General features: G+C 36.9%; 1 protein-coding gene across 2 annotated transcripts in view; it reads left to right on the top strand.

Moving 5' to 3' along the window:
• The window catches only part of PKIA (cAMP-dependent protein kinase inhibitor alpha), a 101,089-nt gene that overhangs the window by 52,204 nt on the left and 28,987 nt on the right, over nt 1-19,898 (top strand). For both annotated transcript variants that reach the window (XM_007104836.3, XM_028500456.2), the window contains exon 2: nt 14,514-14,640. The gene's annotated coding sequence lies outside the window, so the exon portion shown is untranslated. The remainder of the gene's footprint in view (nt 1-14,513; nt 14,641-19,898) is intronic.

Genomic DNA, 19,898 nt, shown 5'->3' with positions numbered 1-19,898 from the left:
ATAATATTGTATCTGTCCAAGGTGTACAATGTGATTATTGATATATATATATATATAGTGTGTGAAATGATTACCACAATAAGTTTAGTTAACCTTAATTCACATAATTACAAATTTTATTTTTGTGATGAGAACTTTCAAGATCTACTCTCTTAGCAACTTTCAAACATAAAATACGGTATTGTTAACTATAGTGACCAAGCTGTACATCACCATTACTCACTTATCTTATAACTGGAAGTTTTTATCTTTTGATCATCTTCACTCATTTTCCTCACCTCCAACCGCCAGCTCTGGCAACCGTCATTCCATTCTTTCTATCATGAGTTCAGTATTTTAGATTTCACATATGAGATCATAAAGTATTTATCTTTCTCTGTCTGACATTTCATTTAGCATAATGCCCCCCAAATCCACCCATGTGGTCACAAATAGCCAGATTTCCTTCTTTATCATGGCTGAATAATAGTAGGTTGTATGCACCCCATTTTCTTCATCCGTTCATCCACAAAGAAACACTGAGGTTGTTTCCATGTCTTGGCTACTGTATTGGGTTGGCCAGAAAGTTCATACAGTTAATGAATACAGTGTTCAATAAAACTTGGTGAAAATGAAAAATGTGTCTTTTTATTTTTACTTAAAATAAATCTTTGACAAAGCCAGCTAGGCATCCCTTTGAGTAATGACTTATATCACATTGAAATATTTTAAACATATGAACAGTAATAGCTTAAATGACAAATGTTTCTAATATTGACACAATTTATCAAGGAGAATATGTTAGAATATGTTAAAATGCAGATGGACAGTGAAAGAACAAATATAACTTTTAACTAAATATGTCTTGATATTTAGACCATTAATTAAGAACATGATAACAGGTTTCATCCATTTCAAGAAAGCAGAATATTTGCAGATCACTTAACATTTACTAGGTATGTTCTCAGTCTGGAAGGATATATTTCATTTACATGTGTCATTTAATTTAACCACATGCCTCTGTAATAGATAGTGTTATCCCTATTTGCAGATAGGAAACAGGCTCAGAAAGATTAAGAATGTTACCTAATTCTAGTAAGTAGCCAAACCTAAACTGATCTAATTCCAGGGCAAAGCTCTTTCTGACACATCAGTGGGGGTCTTTATCTCTTTGAGAATTGCTGAACATTAAAAGCCTTCTTCCAAGTAAATGCATAAAGAAACAACATGAGCAATGATATAACAATACAAGTCTCACTAAATAATTGGTGTGTTGGGCCTTGCTTTTGCTGATAGATCTTTTGCAAAATTGCTTTTCTCTGAGATAGTGGACTTTAAATATTTTCTTTGAAGACTTTCCTAAATTATACCTATCAGAAAACTACTTTGCTTTAAGGCTAAAGAAAAATGAAAGCTTACTTAACTACCCTTAGGTGCCAGGGTCATACTATGAACTCTACACCTGCCGGGATTCACGCTAAGATAGGGTGGCTCCGCAAACTGTCCATAGTACTGTGATTTCTTTCTGATATTTTGAAGTAGAAATAATTTAATAACTATTCACAAAAGAGAGAAACACTGTTTCTTGGTCCTCAATATCATACTGCTGTAGGCTACTTCTTTCTCTCTTCTGTTGCCCCTTAGTATAGAGCGTGTGTTTTGGGGACCCTCCTTCACGATCTTCTCCATTCCAAGAGCATCTTACATAAATCCAGGACTTCTCAAGCAGCCAGTTTTGCCAGATGGTCTTAGGGTTGGTTGTACCCATATATGTATAATCCTGAACTTCTCAAGTAAGGTCCTTATAGAGCATATTGGCTAAGAGAATTGGTGCTGATACCAGACCTGAGTCCAAATACTGCCTATGCCCCTAACTAGCTGTGTAACCTCGGAGAAGTAACTTAAGCCTCTTAAAGAGATCAGATTTCTCACCCGGAAAATGGTATAATAAATGCATCTACCCCATATGGTTGGTGTGTAAATTAATGTAACTTGAGATGGTGCATGTTAAGCACTAGCACAGTGCCTGTCTCTTGTTAGTAATACCTGCTTTTATTATTAATTATTCTCTTTATATTCCCAGTTTCAGCTAGGTGCCTAACATATAATAGTTGTTCAGCAAATATTTACTGGATTGAACTAGCTCTGAAATTTAAGCATTGGGTCAACAGCAAAGTAGTCACCCCACCATCATTTCTCCCACAGAAAGGGAGAATAGATGGAAGCCAGCCATCATACTTTCTTTTCTTATTCTAAACTTCCCACCCAGCCCCAGCAATAATATAATCTTCCTGAACCCCAACAATTTAGAGAATTTTTCAAATCACACTATTTGAAAATAGTTGTTTCCCTAATGTAATATGTCCCAGGACCCCAAGGTCACCAAGCTTATATTAATGAAGTCTAGTTAAGATAAATGATTACAGTTAGTAAACCAACTGCTTATGAACTCATTGGGCTTTTTAAAATTTACTATCTGCACTTCATAAAGACACAAGTAGTTTGCTTTTGTAGGACACTTAACAGTCAAAGTAGTCTTTTAAAAAGCACAAATCAGATGCTATTATTGCACTGCTTCTAACCTCTAAAGGCTATCTATTGTAAAGGATTAAATTTTCAACTACTTAGCCAGGCTCACAGGGACCATGTGCTCTGGTCACTTACTACATCTTTCCCTGACCTTCATGGGGTTCGAGGCACAGTTGTCTTTTTCAGTCCCTCAGATGCAACAAGCTCTGCTTCTTGCTCTCCCAGCTTTAGATTGGCTAATCCTTCTACCCAAACCAGTTTCCCTCTGATCATTAAGGTCTCGGTTCAAACGCCACCACTACTATCTTGACCAAAGAGACCTGCCTCCTCAATGCCTCTCCGTCCCATTGTCCAGTCTTATTTCTGTCACTGTACAAAATTTATTTACATGTTTACTCTGCCTTCCTCCACCACTGGACATTTGCTTAAGAGCAAGGACTTTGTGATTTTTTTGCTCACCACTGAATCTTCCAAGGCTTGCAGCAGACACTGGCACATAGAAGGTGTGTAGGAAATGTGTGTCTAATAAATGAATAAATATGTGAATGAAAAAAAACTGAAACACTAACACAAGAATATTTTTCTTTCAAAAGAATAATGAAAAATAATTTCATTCAACAAGAGTCATTCTTAGTTACTGATACATGACTTAGTAGTTCCCATTCAATTTAAAATGTTCCATTTTCTTCTGATACTTCACAAGTCATTAATTAAGTGTTGATCACTTTTAAGGCCAATCTGTGAGACATTATTTAACTTGTCTACTCTAAAGTTCCAGCATTAACTCAGGTGGGGCTTCACCAAGTACTGATCATGTGACCTTGGCCTCTCATTGCCTCAGTTTTCTCATTTGTAACATGGGTATAATAATAGGCTTGGGGCTTCCTTGGTGACGCAGTGGTTGAGATTCCGCCTGCCGATGCAGGGGACACGGGTTTGTGCCCCGGTCCGGGAAGATCCCACATGCGGCGAAGCGGCTGGGCCCATGAGCCATGGCCGCTGAGCCTGCGCGTCTGGAGCCTGTGCTCCGCAACGGGAGAGGCCACAACAGTGAGAGGCCCGCGTAACGCAAAAACAAAAACAAAAACAACAAAAAATAATAGGCTTATTTCATAGGCCTATGAGGAGGAAAACCTCATATATATATGTGTGTCTATATATATGTATTTAAACAGTGTCTTAGAATAGTGTCTGGCACATGATAAGCATTCTAGAAGTATTGACTGCTGCTACTAGTACTGTTATTATGAGAACTAATTGTTGAGAATAATCCTTCATACAGTGGTTTATTCCACTGAAGATAAAGGAAACTAATAGAATATTAGAAATCAGATTAAACACAGAAAGCCAGTAAAATATACCAAGACAGAAGATGATGAGAGTGTAAAAGCATAGAAGAAAAAAAACGGTTTTGGTTTTTGTTTTTGTTTTTCCTTTTTAAGGAAGGAAAGAGCCTAGAAATAGGACAAAAACTCTTCATTGGCTATACTGACATGGAGACCTTCATAAGTAAAATTTCAGGACAGTGGGCAAAGAGATTACGGTGAGAGAAGTCGGATGTAAATTATAGAGTAAATGGGACGTGAGGAAATGGAAACAATATATGAAGATAACAATTTTGAAAAGTTCAGACATGAATTGGCTAAAGAAGATATGCAGGGATTAGGGGAGGAGGGAGGCTTTCATGTTACACGTATAGTTTTTAACATTTTAAGTTGGAGTTACTAGTCTAGGATGAGGTTGAATTTTGGCAAGAATCATTCATAAGGAGTAGATGGGTTGTAGAAAATGCAGTGCTGTGAAGTACTTGAGAAGATGAGAAAATGAAATGCTATCTGTAGTGCACGTGGCCTTTTAACTTTAACTCCTGTAGTAAAAGGGAATACAAAGATCAATGCAAATGCTAATGAATTAATGGATTTGGCAGTGGACTATTTACTGACTTCTATATTCTTAATGAGTTATGAAGCACCTCACCAGCTCAGAGTGAAAGAAGTAGAGAGGATGGAGGAAAATTTGGGGAGGGTAGGTAAAGCTTCTAAGAAAATAGTCCTTAAGGAGAATTAGAAAGAACTTACTGTAAGTCAGAGCAATATTTCTAGTCTTGAAAATCCATTTGAAGTTGGTGATTATTAATTTATTGGAATACCAATTTGCCCTGCCACATGATTTTTCTCCAGCTACCTGGATATGTTACACAGAGGCAGAAAAGAGTGAGAGATAACAATCGAGGGAAAATACAATTAGTATTTTTTTTACCTTTTTCCACTTCCCCGCTCCAACTCTGGGGACCCTTCACGGACATGGCTGCCCTCCCAGCCTCCAGCAGCACTCTGTTATCAAATAATTCAAAGAAATGGAACATAGGTTTCCAACTTATTAATTTAGCGAAATCAAAAATTATATATAATGTCTTCTGTTGGCAAAGATTTTTGCAATATAATTTGGTTCCATCTTTTGACAAGTAATTTGGCAATGTCTAGCAAGGTAAAAATGTTAATAGCTTTTTACACATTAATTCTAATTCTGGAAGCTTATGCCAATAAATAATTTATAATCCAGAAAATTATTATATAAAGATGCTCATTGTCATGTCATTTGTAATAACAAAAAATTGGAAACACCTTTAATTATTAACAATAGGAAAACAGTTCAGGAAATTATATCCACTTAGTAGAAAATTACACAGTTACTATATTATAATTACAAGATGATGGAGCAAAATAGAATAATGCTTAATAAAGAAAGAATGAAGAAAGCTGACTTAAAATTGTATCTTCCTTATGACAGTAATTATGTAAACATATAAATATTTATTAAAACTTAAAACCAAAATAGGGCTTCCCTCGTGGCGCAGTGGTTGAGAGTCCGCCTGCCGATGCAGGGGACACGGGTTCGTGCCCCGGTCCGGGAAGATCCCACATGCCGCAGGGCGGCTGGGCCCGTGAGCCATGGCCGCTGAGCCTGTGCGTCCGGAGCCTGTGCTCCGCAACGGGAGAGGCCACAAAAGTGAGAGGCCCGCGTACCGCAAAAAAAAAAAAAAAAAAAAAAAAAAAAGTTTTAAAAGCTCTGTACCAGTAATGGGGATTTTATGTTTGTTTCAAAATAGTTTTTAACATGACTCTTATAATTTTGTTTTTTCTACTCCTTTTCTTAAGAATTTCTGATTATTACCTTATTTTTCATTTCATAGTTTCAAATAAAGTCAGCAATTTTATCATCAGAGAGGATTAGACTTGTTTGACAGTTCATAATTCCAAGTTATTTGGTATAAAAAGACCATGTACACTTGTAGGTGCTTTCAAAATAAAATTTCGAGAATTTTCTTTTTTGCTTAGTCTTTCCTAGTATGGAGATTAAGCAAACTACCTAAAATTGTTAGCCATTCTTTTTTCATTTTTCTCATTTTATTCATTTATCTTGCCCTTCACAGAAATGACAACAAATGAGTCTGCAGTTGCATCTGCCAATTTCTTAAATCCTCTCTTATCCACATTATGAAACCATACTAATATGAATGCTTCCAGTATTTTCAGAGCTCTTTAGTTATTATACTTTAGCATTCTGTATGAAGTATCTTATGTAAGTGTAAAATTTAGACTCAACTTCTGGAAGCTTTTGATTTCTTAGTTCAAAAGTGAGAGATCCTTAGTTTAGCCATATGATTAACAATTACTTGTATAGTAAGAAGCTCCTAAATTAGTTTTCTTGCCATTTTTCAGAAGTTCTCTATTAAACACACTCTCTCTCTTTCCCTCTCTCTCTCTCTCTCTCTCTCTCTCTCGCTCTCTCTCTCTCTCTCACACACACACACACACACACACACACACACACACACACACACATTTTGTGATTAAAAGCACAGACTTTGGCATTATGAAGTCTAAGGTTCAATTTCCAGTTCTGTAGTTTCTGGGCCACTTCACTTTAGGCAAGTAACCTTATGTCTCTGAACCTTGTTATTTTCATCTGTAAAATGGAGATTACAGTTATATCAGACAATCCTCAAAACATCCATAATGATTTTAGAGTTTCAGAGTCAGGTACAAGCAGGCACTCAGTAAATGGCTAGTGCTTTTATTACTTTATTATTATTTAGGTCTTGGTTTTCCTTGAGTCTGTGAGTCCCCATAATGAAATATAATTTCCAGTAGATTGAGTAACACCTATTTTCACCAAAAATTTTAACTGAGTTCATTACTTTCTGTGCAACCCAGATTAGTTTTCTGCCTTTTTTTCTGCGCCGTATGTAGGTGTTCAGTAGATTTATTTAATAAATGCATGAATGCGTAGATGAATTTTTAAATGCTTCTTTTTGAGAAAGTAGAACAAATGTGACACAGTAGAACAGATAAGAAAATAGTCCATGGAAAAAATGGCAAAGTCACGTATGTGCCCAGGGCCAACCTAAGAAGAATTGCTTTTTTTTTTTAAGGAAAAATGTGTTGAATAGCTTATTTTAATTATTTTTAAAAGTTAACTACAGGGACTTCCCTGGCTGTCCAGGGGTTAAGACTTTGCCTTCCAATGCAGGGGGTGTGGGTTCAGTCCCTAGTTGGGGAGCTATGGTCTCACATTCCTCGCAGCCAAAAAACCAAAACATAAAACAGAAGCAATATTGTAACAAATTCAATAAAGACTTTAAAAAGTGGTCCACATCAAAAAAAAAAAGTTAAGTACAAAAATTTGCTGATGATTTCCATATTTCGCACCAATAAAATAATGTGAGATTAGCTGTCCTAAAACAGAATGTTGAGCTACATTCACATTAAGTGACATTATATAGTCTAAATTAATGGAAAACTTCTGAGATGGCTGATAAAAAGTAAGATGGTGAATGACCTTTGAGCAGAAAAAGACAGAAAGAGAAATGGCCTTTTCTACATTCTATTGTGCCTCTAAGTAAAATGCTTGGTAATCTAGCTACAAAGCTATATGTCATTTGGCTTTAGGCACCTACTGTGATTTACCTTGTGAAGATCAGATTTTGCCATGGAGAGGATTTGTAAAAGTATCATACATTCCAGTACCATCGGCAACCACAGCTACCAAAAACTCCAATTTAAATTGATGAACCTAATATCAGATGATAGTATCATTTTCTTGTGGGTGTTTTGGGAAAAGGTGGGTAGGAAATGTATAAAAGTGAATACTTTATTGACTGAAATAACAATTCATCATTTTGAAAACATAAAATACATTAAAGTTGTTATAGCATCATGCATTAATATTTCACTGTACTTTAGACATTGCCTACAATCAATGTTTTCTGCCTTTTGAAACAGAATCATGATTGTGGTATGCATGAATCATATAAAAGATTAAACACAGAAAAGAAATTCAGCCTTTAAAGACAATTTGCTTTGATTTATTCAGTGGGTTCTTCCAAAAAGGTAATACCAAGAATTATTGCTTGTTGAATTGGGGTTACAAATTCTTTCAGAGTTACTTAGTATTTTCTTAATATCAGTATCAAGGAAGGTAAAGCAAATTTACATATTTATTAGGAAATACAGGCACATAATCATAAAACAAGAAAACACAATTTTTTATAGACTTTATTATTTAGAACTGTTTTAATTTTACAGAAAAATTGAGAAGATAGTATAAAGTGTTTACATATACACTATACCCATTTCCCTCTATGATGATCAACTTATATTAGTATGTTACATTGTTACAATCAATTAACAAATATTGATACATTATCATTTACTATAGTCCATACATTAGTCCAATTCCTTAGTTTTTACCTAATGTCCTTTTTCTATTCCAGGATTTCATCCAGAACATCACATTACATTTAGTTGCCATGTTTCCTTAGGCTCCTCTTGGGTTTGATAGCTTCTCAGATTTTCCTTGGATGACCTTGACAATTTTGAGTAGTTAGGTTTTTGTAGGATGCCCACTACTAGAATTTGTTTGATGCATTTTTCATGATAATATTGGGATTATGTGTTTTGGGGAGGAAGACCACAGAGTAGAAAGGTTATTTTGTCAGATCACATCAAGTGTACAAAGTATCAATATGCATTATGAATGCTGAGGTCGACCTTGATCACCAGGCTGAGGTAGTGTTTTTCAGGTTTCTCCATTGTAAAGTTACTGTTTTCCCTTTTTCATACTGTACTTTTTGGAAGTCAATATGCTCAGCCCACAACTAAGGAATAGGGAGTTATGCTTAAGATGGAGTACCACATAAACTATTTGGAATTCTTTTGCACTGAGATTTATCTATTCTCCCTCATTTATTTATGTATCCAATTATTTGTTTATATCAGAAGAACTCATGGATTTTTATTTTATACTTCGGGTTATAATCTAATTCTACTTTAGTTACTTTGTTCCTCAAATTGCTCTAGTCCTGACCCTTGTGAACTCTTTTCGGTTGGCTCTTGTGCCACTCTGATGTATCCCCATCCATATATATTTTTTTGGAACTTCCTTACTTTCTGACACTATAAGATGGTCTTGTATACAAATCTTGTATACTTACTGCCCCAGTCCTAGAATCAGCTATTTCTTCAAGGATAACTAGGTCTTTTTAGTGGAGAACGGTATTAGACAGCAGGATCTGGGTGTGGGGTGTGCTAATTGCTGCTCGGATGTCATTGCTTCTAGATCTTCTCAGCTGACAGAACAAAGAGGTAACGTGTGTGTACATTACCCATGTATATGCACATATCTATAAGTATCTCTCTACATGACCATGTGTATTAAGGTAATATGAAGCAATATTAAGCTAAACATGAATATATATTGATGTTTCCAACTTTAATCTGTTACCACATGGATCATTTTAGCCTCATCTCTTGCTTATCTTTAAATTTCGACTCCAGCAAAACACCTGACTTTTAGAAGTATGAAAATCAAATTGTAGCAACTTTGGGAAGCCACATCATCTAGCAGAATAATTCTTAAAGGGCAAGGTGTATATGATCAAATTTTAATTTACAGTCAGCAGTACTTTTTAACATCAATAGGCCTCCAGACCTCTGCTTCCAAGAAGATGAAGTAGCCCTTTTCTCCCAGGTTCTCCCACTTAAAACTAAAACCCTGAACGTAACAACAAACAAACATAGGAAGACACTGAAAGGTGGAAATGAGAAGGCAGACTTAACTAGGGACTTTGGGACTTGAGGAATAGCATGGTGCTGAGTCCCCTGTGTTTCCCGTTGCTTCCCATACATCCTGGAGAGGGTATTACAGGAACCTCCAATCAATAACCACCAACAGAACAACAGACAAAAAAGCTTAAAAAATAAACAAAAAAATAAACAACAAAAAAAACCCCTGTTCCCCCTAGCCAAAGTATGAGGAAAGGGGTTGCTAAAAACAGAAAACCATGTGGGCAGTAATGCACACACTACTTGAGCCAAGTGCCAGTGGAATATTGCACCCATCCCCTATGTCCTGTGGTTTCAGTTGGGCCAAGCTAGGATTTGATCTTCCACACCACCCCACTCCTGCCCTCCAGAAGAGGCAGTGCTCTGATTCCCCACCAGGGTTGTTTCAGTGTGGTCCAGTGGTGAGCTGAGCCTCCACCCCTTTCCATTAGCAAAGAGACTTTAAAAGGTGGTGCCTGACAGGCTAGTTAACACTGGGCTGCCCTCACACAGTCGTAGGGTCCAATGGTGGGATTTAGCCTCCGTCTCTCCTGACACCGATAAGAATAGGATGTTACAGGTTGGAGGGAGTAGGCACCCCACTAACCCCCAACACATGGTGTCAGAGAGACCCAATGGGGTGCTGGATCCCCATAACCATCCTGAGGCAGTAAAACAGAATGAGATGGCACAAGCAGGGCTAGCTGGCAGTTCTCTTCCTCTTACCCTGGTGTCAGTGGGGCCAGCAGGTAGCTGACCCTCTACCCACACCCAGCATCAACAAGATGGAACGAAGTGGGAGGAAGGACAGCAAACACTTCACTTCTCCCCTCCCCTGGTGTCAAGAAATCTACTGGGGCGATGAACTTCCACTCTTGCTAAAAGGCAACACAATGATATTCATGTTCCCACTTTTGGGGGGAAGGTGTCAGAAGGGCCAGTAGGATAGCTGAACTTCTACTTGCTCTGTCTGCAGTGAGACAATGTAAGTGCCCACTTTTGCTGGGGTATTGTCAGTAGGGCCCAATGGAAATCTGTACGTAACCCCCCAGTCCTCATACTACACCTCAAACAGGATGACTTCCTTCTAAAAAGTAATAATAAAATTAAATGGGATACAGAGTCCTATAATAACTCACAATGTTTAGAATACACTTGAAAAATACTCATGACACCAAGAACCAGGAAATCACAGAATAAATGAGATAAAACCTCTATTGAAATGATCAGACAAGGATTTTAAATAAGCTGTCACATAAATGCTTCAATTGGCAATTATGTGTTCCTTGACAGAAATGGTAAAAATAGAAAATGTAAACAAAGAACTAGAAGTTATAACAATAAAAACAAATGAGAACAGTAGAACTGAAAAATACAACAATCAAAAAACTTTGCTCCAGAGTAGAGTGGAGATTACAAAGCATAGAATCATGAACTTAGAAGAGGTCAATACAATGTACCACATGTACAGAGAAAAATAGACTGAGGGGTAGAGATGGGAGAAAGAACAGGATCTCAAGAACCTGTAAACAGTAACAAAAGCACTAACATTCATATCATCAAAGTTCCAGAATGAAAAAAGAGAGCAAGTAGGACTGACAAAGTTTTCAAAGAAATAATGACTAAAAAGTTCCCAATTTTTTAGAAGACATAAACACAAATTCAAGAATCTGAGCAAACCCAAAGAGGAAAAACACAAAGGTATCCTTGCCAAGATGCGTCATAATTAAACTTCTGAAAAGTAGAGACAAAAAAAAAAATCTCTAAAGTGGACAGGCAGAAACAATGCATCACTTATTGAGAAACACCAGTTCCAATGACAGCATATTTCTTGTCTAAAACTATGGAGTCAGAAGCATTGACATAACATTTTTCAAGTACTAAAAGAAAAGAACTCTCAGCCACAAATTCACACATTTTCACACTTTCTTGTTTGACTTATATTAATGGACTACTAACTCATCTTTTTATATCCGGGACTGCCATCACCCTTCTCCAAAAATCTAGTCACAGTATTTCCAGAGTGATCTTTCTGAAAATGAAACAAATTTTTCTGATAAAAATACCCGATTGTGTTATGAAACTTTTCTCTCTTCTAAGTTACCAGTTAAAATCCTTCAATGGATTCCCATCTTTCTTGGAGTAAAATCTCACATCCAAACTCTCTTTGTCCTTTTGGGCTGCTGTAAGATTATACTGCAGGTTGGGTGGCTCATAAACAACAGGAATTTTTTTCTCACAGTTCTGGAGGCTGCAAGTTCAAGAACAGGGTGCCAGTATGGTCAGATGAGGGCCCTCTTCTGAGTCACAGACTTCTCATTGTATCCTCACATGGCAGAAGAGCTTAGGGAACTCTGTGGGGTCTCTTTTATAAGAGCACTAATACCATAATCATTTCCCAAAGGCCCCACCTACTAATACTATCACCTACGGAAATTAAGATTTCAACGTATGAATTTGGAGGGGAACAGAAAGACTAGACCATAGCACTTACTATACATACATGGACCATTCATGATCTGGCTTCTACCACCCTCTCCACTGTCTTCTTTTCTTACACTCCAGTGAGCATTTCTTATACTGATTATGAATGGAACTCCTTTCTGGACTGATCCTTAACCATTCATTTTCTGGCAACCATGAATTTATCTTCTCTTTTCCTCAAAAATTCACCCTTCCTTCATGTTACATATCCATTTCAATTGCCTTCTACAGGAAGCCCTACTGATATCCCCCATATACTACTGTCCACAGCATGAATTAAGGTCTTACCATGTCTTCCTATAGCACTCTGTAATAATTTTTACGGTAACTATGGATTTTCTTATTTGAGTGTCACAATACATTGAATTCTAGGTGGCATGATAATGATTTTAGTAACAGTAACACTGGTGCCTAGTTTAACCCATGGCATACTTTAGGTGTTCAATAAATGTTTGTTGAATGAGTGAATGAATGAACGGTCAATTTGAAATCTTAATCATGTTACTTTTCAAAAATCTGTTAAAAGATACCCACAGTTTTCCAGAAGATTAGGGACTTAGGATCTTAAACTTGATTTAATAGAGGAAATTTTTACTCATACATCATGCTTAAATACCTCAGAGTAAAACCATTAACCCAGGAATTTAAGGTTATCCATTTGGACTTGCAAGCCAGTAATTAATATCTCCTGCCCCGACTGTATTAGATGGTTTCAATGCTCCACTCATATCTCCCCAGCACTCATCGTTCCAGTATATGCTGATAGAATCATGCTATCACCTGCAATTATCCACCTTGGGGCAGGCCAGAAGTGTACAGGAGTTAATGTATCTGGGTGTAGCTTTCAACCAAGGACAGAGGGGACTGGAAGATAAGTACTTCAGTTTTCTCACTGATTCTTGGGATAACTGAGGCATGTTCTATAGAGTTTCACAGAACTCCCCTGAAGTACTGGCAGCAGTTCCCTGCAGGAGTAATTTATTCAGTAATGCACCTCTGTTGTCTTCCTTCCATGCCTCCATTCTCAATTCCCACTCCACTTCTGAGTTTTCTGGAAGCACCTCCCAGATGAACAGTTTGCATTCAAATTATTGCCTCAGGTTCTGCTTCTAGGGGAATTCAATTTATAGCCGCCTAACAATCCAGTGCTCCTTACAGAGCCATCACTGGTACAAGTACCAAGGCATGGCGCATTATGTATCACGCCTCCTAAATCCTAATATTTTTAAACAGATAGGAAAAGAGCATGACCTTGAAGAGAAAAATAGTTTATATGAGAATGGCCAATGGATAAAGGGAAGGAGAGACAGTGCCATGTAATGCACCTCTGTTGTCTTCCTTCCATGCCTCCATTCTCAATTCCCACTCCACTTCTGAGTTTTCTGGAAGCACCTCCCAGATGAACAGTTTGCATTCAAATTATTGCCTCAGGTTCTGCTTCTAGGGGAATTCAATTTATAGCCGCCTAACAATCCAGTGCTCCTTACAGAGCCATCACTGGTACAAGTACCAAGGCATGGCGCATTATGTATCACTCCTCCTAAATCCTAATATTTTTAAACAGATAGGAAAGAGCATGACCTTGAAGAGAAAAATAGTTTATATGAGAATGGCCAGTGGATAAAGGGAAGGAGAGACAGTGCCATTTGTTTTCCATTAATGACAGTGTGAAATTTATGGGCAGATGGTCTAACAGGTGTGACTATAATTTGAGGAGCCTGCTTCCTTGGTTACTCAGAAGACTGCTATTGTTATTATTATGGAACCACAACCTCATGACTTTATTGCTTCACTTGATGTAGCCTTTTCCTTTACCCTTAAATCTTTCTAAATCACTGAATTGCAGCCAATAGATCTATTTTCTCCCTATGGCTCCATCACAAAAAAAGACACACATGTGCACACACACACACACACACACACACACACACACACACACACAGTTCTGTGTATGCCAGTGCTAGAAAAGACAAGCTCATGGTGCATGTATGCAATGGATATTGTACATTGCAGGTCTCTGTGAAATAGTCTTCTGCAGGTTCCTATGTTTATTGTAAGAATAATTAACTTTAGTAAAGTTAATTTCCTGAAGATCTTGATGAAGACTGAAGAAAGGAAGTAAATTTTAAAGAAAAAGACTTAGAAACTTGCCCTTTTTGCCCTCTCTTTGTGTCTTAATGAACAAAGGATAACTGGGCCTTTTTTGAAGTCTTTGCTTGAGTTGAAGACACAAAATGCAACCTGTACTCTTATCATAATATGTTCAGTTTATGAGTACACAAACTTATAAACCGTGAATTTCCCTAAAGTTATTATACCATTTAGAAGATGTTTGCTTGGACGTTTACTTAAAACCAAACAATTGAGGTCTATATGTCCAAATAATTTCCTTCTCTCTTGCTGTCTCCATTTCAGTTTCCTGAGTTTCTGGGAAGGCCTGGTTTCCCCAAAGGAACGATTTCTGGTAGAAGTCTGAAGGTCTGACCCAAGAAAAAAAATCCAGTATAGCCAATGAATTGAGGACAAGAAGGTTTCCAATCAGGTAGGAACATTTAATCTCATACATTACAAACACCTTAAGTAAGGTGTGCTGATAGCTGGATATGATTTAACTGCTTGGAAAAAGATACATATATAACCTACCCCACAAGGAAGCTATTCTCAATTCCCTTAGAGGTTGTGGTGTTTATCAGAAAGTGCCTTGGGGGAAAATGACTACAATAACAGTATGATGCTTTTTTTTGTCATTTTTAGCTCATTGTTGCCAAGTACACTTGGTGATCTTGGTGCCTATAGTTTAATCCCAGGAGGTTAGGCATGTGGAACAGCACATTAACCCTTTTTAGTATTTTCTCCCAAGACAAATCATTTTTATAGGTTGTCTCCATGATCTTCTAGTTGCTTATCAAAATTAAGCATCAAGTCTTCTAAGTGAGCAATAGCCCCAGTCAGTGTGAGGAAATCACCTTGGTTCCTATTGGGGCACATCTTCTTGGTCTTGGCACAAAGTGAGTTCACATAGGCAGTTAGAAGGAGGAGAATGGGGCATGTGAAAGAGGAGTTCTGTGTTCTCATTTACCTATGCATGTTGAAACTCCACTAACAGTTTTCTTTTCATTAGCAATTTGTTATAAAAACTTAGGGTAAAGGGAATAATGAAGCTGTCCCATTATATGGCAGGACAAAAGATAGTAGTGACATCAAAATCAGGGCCTGTCCATCTCATTTGCTGTTATATACTCAGTGTTTAGCATAGCATTTGACCCCTCATCAGTATTTAATAAGAAGACGCGTGTTGAATGACCTAGGGATGAATTAATGAATGAAAAAGGTTAATATGGTAGAAAATGTGTTTTATCCTTGTATTTTCGTGTGTTGACTTCTGTATTTCAAGACCCAGCACTGTAACTGACACATAGAATATAAGCAATAAAATGTGTTGAAAGAATGAATGAGTCCCCACAATTCTAAGAATAATTTTAAGACAAACACAGACCCCATATCTGCCAAGGTCTATGACAGAAGTATCCAGAGATGAAAGCCTGGAACTCAGCTAGTGGTAGAGCTGACAGAATTTATCTAGTTTTAATAATTTACAGCTCATCCCATTACATTTAGGCATAGTACCTACATGAGCCATACAATTAAATGTTGACTGAAAAAAAAATGCACAGCCCTTTTCCCATCAACTGCTAGGGCTTGTTTCTCTCTCTCTCTACTCATGGACAGCCTAGGAGGCTATAGTATATTCCCACAGTTTTTTCTAATCACCAGTAAGCAGGGGACACTTTAGGTATCCAGTCGTCTGGAGGGCCTCTACATTAGTCTGCTTGGTTTCAGTTCGTCCTCTAGTCCCTCTTCTTTCCCTAGAGGTTGATAAGGGGCTGGGTGAGGGACTGAAAGTTCCAACCTCTAATTACTTGATTGTGTTGACTGAAAAAAAAATGCACAGCCTAAAAGTTGAGAATTATGTTTTATTTGGGGGACATACTGAGGACTTAAGTCAGGAGACAGCCCCTCAGATAGCTCTGAGGGACTGTTCTGAAGAGGTAAGGGAGGGCACAGGATATTTAGGGGTTCTTGCAAAAAAAAACCCAGGTAGTTGGAACGCCAAAAGATTACTGTTAATTAAAGAAACTAGACATCTTAAGTTAATAAATTTAGCACTTTTCTATATATGGTGAGATGCAAGAATCTGGTCTCATGGAAATCATTCCCTTGATATGCACTTTAATTATCTAGGGCCAGTATCCTGTTTTCTCCCTCCTGAATCCCCTCAGGGTGCAGCTTTGGGGGTGGCTTCAGTGGCTGATGGCTTGATGGCTATAACATCCTTTGTTACTGATACGGCAGGCTACATTCTTTGTCCATGTAAATGACTTGAATATGGATAGTAAATCTGTGGATTTGCAAAACGTAATTCTTGGAGCATTTTTATAAGAACAAAGTTAAGGGCAATTTCAGAATCACTAGCAGCTAAAATTGCTGTTTATACTTTTCCACAGGTAGGTAGTAATCTGCTGTTGCTATCTTCAGTATTCCCAAGGGATAACAAAAGCCATTTCATTCAAGAAAGAAATGTAAAATTTAGCACAATGCAGCTTCCACAAAACCAAACACAAAAACACACACCCAACTCTCGCAGATATGAAGTAATAATCTAAAATAGAATCCTGGAACTAATTGCAAAAAAAGAGTAAATGTACTCATATTGGATAATTTTATTCTTTTATTAATGTTTGATATATATATGTCTTTATTAATAAAATTCAGAGTTGGTATATGGAGAAATAGCTTTGTACCAATATTGTCTTTGTATGTGTTTATCAATAATGTATGAGATTGCCTCCTCTGCTCCTTTTCCTTTATTCTCTTGCAGGCAGTAGATGTAGTTATCAGTTGTTTTTAAAATTTCTAGGCAGCCAAAGGACTAGTACCACTTAAATAAAGAAGGCAAATTGTCCCAAAGTAGGAACAATTTTCCTTCATTATGGAACATAAAGTCCTCATATGAAGGGGGAAGAATTTCATAGCTAAAAGCTTTCAACTACAGAAGATTTATGAGTAACTATGTATGTTGTTTCAAAGTGGACTCTCTATATTTAATATCTAGGGGTGGTCTTTGGTATATAATGGATTTTGATTTTTTAAATATTATTAGATAATATACAAAAGAATATATTTAATTGTATGTAAGTTATGAGGAATAATAAAAACTCCTGCAAACACCACCAAAACTAAGAACTAGAATCAGAACTGCTGAGTCTTCTCTCTGTTCTCTACCCTGATCCCACCTTCCTGCTTTCACCAAAGAAATCACTCTGATCTTGGCTTTATGTTCAACATCCACATAATTTTTATCTGATTTTGCTTATTATTGAGATTTATAAAATTGATATCATACTTTAGTCTTCTGTGCTTGCTTTTTTTACTCAACATTATGTTTCAAAGGTTCATCCACTTTGCTTTAACTAGGGTTCATTCATTTGTACTACTGTATAATATTTTATTGTATAAATACAAGAAAATGTGTTTATTGTTCTATTAATGATATTTGGGTTGTTTGGGGCCTATTACAGACAGTACTTCCATGAACATTTATTTTAATGTTTCCTGGTACACATGTACAAGATTTAACATAAGTAAAAGAGTAGACATACTAAGAGTAGAATTGCTGAGTTGTAGGGAATTCAAATATTCAACATTAAAAAATAATGTCAAAATGTTTTCCAAAGTTATGGAATCAGTTTTCAGTCCTTTTGCTCTATAGCTTCATCAGTTAGAATGGCCAGTCTAGTCTTTTGTTCCTTGTATTAGTCTGCTCAGGTTGTCCTAGCAAAATACCTCAGATTCAGTGGCTTAAAAAACAAGAGATTTATCTTCTCACAGTTCTGGAGGCTGGAAGTCCAGGATCAAGATGTGGCAGTTTTGGGTCCTCCTGAGGCCTCTTTCCTTGACTGGCAGATGACCACTGCTTTCTTGCTATGTCCTCACTTGGCCTTTTCTCTGTGTGTATACATCCCTCGTATCTCTTCCTCTTCTTACAGGGACACCAGTCATATCAGTTAGGGCCCCACCATTATGACCTCATTTAACCATAATTATGTTTTTCAAGTCCCTGTCTCCAAACAGCCACAATGGGAGATGGGGCATCAACATACGAATTTTAGGGAACACAATTCAGTCCATAACAATTTTAATTTGTATTTCCCTAATTACTGATAGGTTGAGAATCCTTTCATTTGTTTAATAGTTGCCTATGTTTCCTATTCTGTGAAAGTCCAGAGAATATCTTTTGTCCATTTTTCTACTGTTTAACTTTTCCTTACTTATTTCTATTGTTCTTTGAATACAAGCGAATAATCCTTGGTCAGCTATATATGACACAAATAAGTTATTTCATACCTTCTCACTTTTTTAATGTAGTCTTGTGATAAATAGCAGCTCTCAATTTTAATGAAATAAAATTTATCTTTTAGTTTAGTGCCTTTTTGTTCTACTTAAAATGTCCTTCCCTAGTTTAATGCTACCCAGATATAGTAGATTTTCTTCTGAAAGTTCCAGTGTATCTTTGTTTTATATTCAAGCCATTAATGCACTTACAATCGACTTGTCTGTATTATCCAATTTCTTTGTTTTCTTATGAATAATTAAGTTTTCCAGGACCATTTTGGAATGAATGGATTTTTTAGGTGTGTCTGAGCTGCTCTTGACCATTCACATAAATTTCAGAATTGGCAATCCTGTAAAACCTCTATTAAGTATTTTTATTGTAATTGTATTGAATGTATAAATTAAGTTGGGGAAAATTTACATCATTATGATGAGTCTTTTCTATCCATAAACAAGATGTATCTCTCCATTTATTTAAGACTTCTTTAATATCTTTCAATAAGGTTTTATTTTCTCCATAAATGTCTTGCACATCTTTATTTAGATTTATTCCTAGGTAGTTTTTTTTTTTCCATTTTAAATAATTTTTAAGCTCTCTCTTTGTTCCTGGATTATAGAAATCCAATAGATTTTTGCATCTTGAGCTGATATCTAGCCATCTTGCTAATATTGTTTATTAGTAAGAGAGAGGATTTTCTTAGCAAAGAGGAATAAATGTAAAATTAAATAAAAATGTTATGGGTCAGCTCTGGTCAATAGAAGTTTCCATGATAATGGAAATGTTCTTAGTGCTGTCAAAAACTATAGCCATTAGTCACATGTGTTTTTAAATTTTTAAATGTAAATCCAATAAAATTAAAATTTCAGTTCCTAAGTCAAACTTGCCCACATTTCAAGTATTTAATAGGCACTTGTGACTAATGGACACTATACTGGACATTGTACCTCTAGACTATTAGACTGTGAAGCCATGCCATCCCGGGATTTTATCTTTGTCAGTGGCATAGTGAGATCTTTCATGTGACAGTTTTTCTGTTATTAAAAAGAGAAGTTACTTAACCTAGTCATCTCTAACTTTTTTTTTTCTGTACGCGGGCCTCTCACTGTCGTGGCCTCTCCTGTTGCGGAGCACAGGCTCCGGACGCGCAGGCGCAGCGGCCATGGCTCACGGGCCCAGCCGCTCCGCGGCATGTGGGCTCTTCCCGGACCGGGGCACGAACCCATGTCCCCTGCATCGGCAGGCGGGCTCTCAACCACTGCGCCACCAGGGAAGCCCATCCCTAGCTTTTTGAAATAATCCAACATAGCTTTCACCATCCATGAATTTCTTGAATTATATTTATGTTTCTAAACTATTTCTTGCATCAAGTGTTCACTTTGTAGCAAGTTCATTGTCCTAAAATGGCA

Source organism: Physeter macrocephalus, chromosome 15 (assembly GCF_002837175.3).
Source record: "Physeter macrocephalus isolate SW-GA chromosome 15, ASM283717v5, whole genome shotgun sequence".
Classification (NCBI taxonomy): domain Eukaryota; kingdom Metazoa; phylum Chordata; class Mammalia; order Artiodactyla; family Physeteridae; genus Physeter; species Physeter macrocephalus.
The sequence above is the reverse complement of the archived record's forward strand: the minus strand, read 5'-3'. Positions and strand labels throughout refer to the sequence as shown.